Here is a 5,000-nt window from a genome sequence, read left to right on the forward strand (position 1 = left end):
AGATTTTCGATAAAGTAGATGTTCTTACACGAACGAACGGATGTCTGTCGATAGCATTTTCGTCTCCCAAAGTTGCAATATCTCCTTCAGCTTCGGTGCGGATCCTATGATATCTCGGAATCCACATGTTCAATCAACAGTGCATGCAGACGCCAGTGTTTACTTTAACACAGAACTGCTGCCAATACCACCAGAAACACAACAGCGGATCTATTACTTGTCGATTGACATTATAGACTTGTTGTGTTTCCCCCAGCGATGAAAGGAGAGGAAGCGGCGGCCTTCAGCGCAAGGACAGGGCGTCGAGCGGGACCGTCTGGCAAGGTCACCCGTTCCTCTTGTGGGGGGAGGGGGGGCGGAAGGGACCCGATCCCTAGTTCAGCGGGAACCCGAACCCGAACATCTGGAATGATGTTCGGGTTTGGGTTCTCAAAGCAGCAGCACGACGCCGAGCGCGCATCCCGGATGTAAACACAGCGCTGGATACGCATATTTGGTTTGTCTTATTGTGGAAGATATAGCGAATTTTGGGATTCAGGATGTGTATTATTTTTATTATTATTCACTGACAAAAATCATGTTTCTGCTGATGAAAATAAGAAGGACTTCCTTGAATAAAAGATAAGGGGGAGATATGTCTCGCGGGTAAAGATTACTTTAAACATTCCGATAATTTTCGATGTTCATAACGGTCTTTAGAGAGTTATTATATATTTTTACTCTCAACTTTTCATGTTTGATATTAATTAGAAATAATAACCCTGAACTTCAACATGCCCAACAAAGGGGTGGAAAGACTTTCGGCCCGAAGTTCCAGCAATACAAGGGGTCTATGAGGTGAGTCGCGACACTGGAAACGAGAGTGATAAGAAAAAAGGGTATTGTGAGATCAAACATACCCTCTTGGGAGGCAGAAGGAGATTTGCAGAAGTGGCATTCAAGGACAACCGTTTCACAGCTAGGAAACGGATTGTACTCAGTCGCGAGGGATTAGAGAAAAGGAGGTTAATTTGTGGTATGGGACTGGTAAGAAGTCTAACGTTGTCTTCTTTCCAACATAATCAGCGAGACAGAACTGTGGAAATTGTATTTGTGTCTTCCTAAGAGTAAAGTTCTGTATGCAGAATTACGATTTTGTCTTACGGTTTTAGTATATTAATGATTTGCTGTAAAAAAAAAATATCCTTGTCGAGAAGCCACGAGACGTTTCGGTATCGTGTTGAGATTAGGCTTGTAATTAGGTAATTGGTCTTGTCATGGAGCGTGTGCTTCTCGAGGACACAGCGTACACCTCGGAAGTCTTGCCTCCTCTGATCTCACTGACGCCACTCGCAGAGCCGCTAAAGGCAAGCTGTTCCGTCGCCATCCCGGGCGACTCCTCTCCGAGCACCTGAATAAATCCCAGTGCTTCTCGCCCTTTTCCCGCAGTCCGGCTAACCTTTGCGGAGAAGCTGATAAGTTGGAAGCTCAACACCTGCTGTTCGTCTCCAAAGCTGTCCCCTCGTGTGATCAGTGAGATGTGTGTTTTCGAGTCTTTCCCTGAAGGCTAGAGCATATTTGCATTTCCGTGAGGTAAAACTAAAAAGCGTTTATGCCTGACATATATTCATACTATGCAGAGTAACGCAGTCTTGTATGCAAGCGTACATTTACATAATGTGCATAACATCTAAACCGCTCCACAGCTTGTCAGCTTTACTTAAACTAAAACGCACTATATACAATAAATCCAAACACGCTGGTTACAGGCGCTCTTTGAAAAAGGCAATAGCCGCAGCACTTCCCGACTCCGAATCGCTCTTTTCCCAAACTGGTTCAGCGTAGATCGGCGCAGGACCTCGGACTCTCGCGTCGGCAGCCCGATTTTCCGTAAATGCAAGTTAGAACGGAGGGAGCGAGGAAGGAGGGAGAAGAAAAAGGGCGATAATGATAAAGCAAGATGATGAATCGTAAATTGAGTTGGGTCGAAAAAGGATAAGGGGTGAAATAAGGTCGGATAGGGTGAGCGTGAGGGTAGGACCCCTTGTGTGGGAACAGAAGGACAAAGGAAGGAGGGGAGGAGGAAAGTGGATTAAGACTGAGAGATGAAGCTGAAGCAAGGCTGAGGAAGGGCAGGGAGACTCAAGGGAAGGGGGGGGGAGGGTAAACTGCGAGAGACGAAAGAAGTGTTCGAAACGGAGGTGATTACACTCGGGACAGATTTAGTCGTGAGGACGACGGGTATGCTTATACTCTGGGAGGTTATGGGTGGGAGGGAAGAAAGGATAACGAAGGAGCTGGCACATAAGTGATAATTTCTGGGAGAATCTTCTGCAACGCGAAAATCAGTAAGAGATAAGAAAAAAAAACAGAGGCCGAAGAAATGGACGTGAGGAAGCGAAGGAACAGAAAGAGTTTTTACAGAAGCCGCGGAAGACGTCGCTGGACGCACGAAAGCTGAAAAGGGAAAAGAAAAAGAGCAACGTGGTAGCAGAAGAGCAAATACTATAATTAACGAAGAGATGGTCGGCAGTATAAAAACATCTAAAATAATTGGAGAAGGATGTGAATTGATAAAAAAAAGTTAACACCAACACAGATACCTAACAGATGATATAAAATATGATATCAGTGAAATCGGACAGCAAAAACACGAGACAGGTAGGGACAAGTCAGATCATTTCAAAGAAATATTATACATATATATATATATATATATATATATATATATATATGTGTGTGTGTGTGTGTGTGTGTGTGTGTGTGTGTGTGTGTATGTATGTATATGTATGTATATATGTGTGTGTGTATATATATATACATACATATATATATATATATATATATATATATATATATATATATATATGTGTGTGTGTGTATGTGTATGTGTGTGTGTGTGTGTGTGTGTGTGTGTGTGTGTGTGTAGGGAGTTTTAGAAGTTTTATGAAAGTATTAAGTAAAAGAAACAAAAAAAACAAGAAAATTAAAGGGAGAGGTTCTAGAACAGTGGAACAAAAATGACACTACACATGCATCTTGGATCTATAAAGGGAAAATTAACACTGGATTCACCATGATTCAACACCTAATTGTAAAAGGGAAAACTTGCAACAGAAAAGGACTTATAATGGGGTGGTTCAGTGCAGCTAGAGGTGAGAGAGAGAGAGGGGGGGGTTGCACCAAAGGTCAGCACTTAGTTATTTACTGTTTGTGCAGTTGATGGATTCTGTGAGGATGTCCATCGGAGATCTGGTGGATGTGAACTGCTGTATGTTGATGACATGGTTATGACATCAGAGGCAGAGGAGGGAGAGTGCATCGTGGGTCCCGAGAAGCTAGAGAGAAGGGATGACGTAAGCTACTGCATGAAATATTTTCAGCCGTGCAACAGAGAGAAAGACGGGCAGACAGGCATGCATAGAGAAGAGAGAGAAGTGTGTGTGTGTGGTGGGGGGAAACAGAGGGAGAGAGGAGGGGGATGCAGGGAGAGTAGAGAGGGAAGAGCAGAGAGAGAGGGGAGGGGAAGGGAGGGAGGGAGCAGAAAGAGATATATAGAGAGATAGAGAGAGAAAAGAGAGAGAAAGAAAGAAAGAAGAGAGAGAGAGAGAGAGAGAGAGAGAGAGAGAGAGAGAGAGAGAGAGAGAGAGAGAGAGAGAGAGAGAGAGAGAGAGAGAGAGAAGAGAGAGAGAGAGGGATAGAGGGAGGCGTCAGAGAGAGTTTTTATCGAGTTGCGAAAGCCAAAGCCGCTGCTAGTTCTAACTTTCAGAGCACCATTTTCCTGTGTACTTTCAGTATTTGATTTGTGGGAATTTCCTTTTTTCCCTTCCTCCCTTTCTTTCTTCTTTTTTTTTTTTTTTTTTTTCTGAGTCGCGAGTACAAAAGGTTTCAAGTCACCCTGCTGTTTTCGTTCTTGAGATGAAATAACATAGACCGACATCCATATCTCAACTACAGTCTAGTTAGCTTAATAAATATTCCTGATTAGAGAAAGATAGAGTTTCACGCCTATTCCTTTTCGATCATCTGTCGCGAGCGTCCGTCACCTAAAAGGTTCGCAGTCATGATGGCAGTGAAAGGAGTATTTGCAATATTTGTGTTCAGTGTGGATGTTGTAAAAAGAAAATAAAAATATTAAAAAGATAAAAATGGGGGAAAAACGAGATTTGCCCTTAGAGTTTCAGGCGGATATTATGAGTAATGGGAAAATGTTACTCACCTGTACTTTAGCTACAATTCCATATTATCTGTCTGTTTATGGCTTAAGCGTTGCAGATCAAAGGTAACTGCAGAATTTGGCACTGTAGTTTATGGCAATGCGGCATCATTATTATTAAAACCTATTATCATGTTTTGTGCTGTGATTGTTTCCGAAATAGGAACAAAAATGCCAGATCATTAGACATTCTGTACTTATACAGTTCTATATAAAAAGCGTTATATAAACTACTCCCCGGATCGGTTACAATAGTAAGTATTTCGAACTGATCCTAATGATATAGACCAGACTATAAAATGAAATACATCAACTTGGTTAAAAATCTGCAAAACCGAAAGAAACCACACCTGTATGTCAGTGACTGGCATGCACGTGACAGAATGCTGAAAGATGTTTTACATTTCATGTTGAGGACCTATACTGGTGAACTTAACAGAAAACAGCTACTTTGAGTACAGTCTAAACCTAACTTCTATTTATAGCGTAATTCATGTCTTTTTAAACGTCTGCTATCTTTATCAAGCGTTCCATTGACGTCTATTGTCAGTCATTTGATATTTAGAATGTGATCGTTGGGCTTTGATCCGTGAAAATATACTTCATTCAGTTACCATTCACAGAATCATGATGGACTGCTTTGACGCGATTGTAGTGATTATTGAGTTAATTGGCAGTTTACGATTGTAGGAATAAAACTACAACAACAACAACAAATGCAGCAACACCGCGATTCCAATGTTACACTGTAAATGCACTGTAATGACTACATTTACAGTTTCACTACATTTAGACATTCCTTGCA

The sequence above is a fragment of the Penaeus chinensis genome, chromosome 2 (assembly GCF_019202785.1).
Source record: "Penaeus chinensis breed Huanghai No. 1 chromosome 2, ASM1920278v2, whole genome shotgun sequence".
Lineage (NCBI taxonomy): Eukaryota > Metazoa > Arthropoda > Malacostraca > Decapoda > Penaeidae > Penaeus > Penaeus chinensis.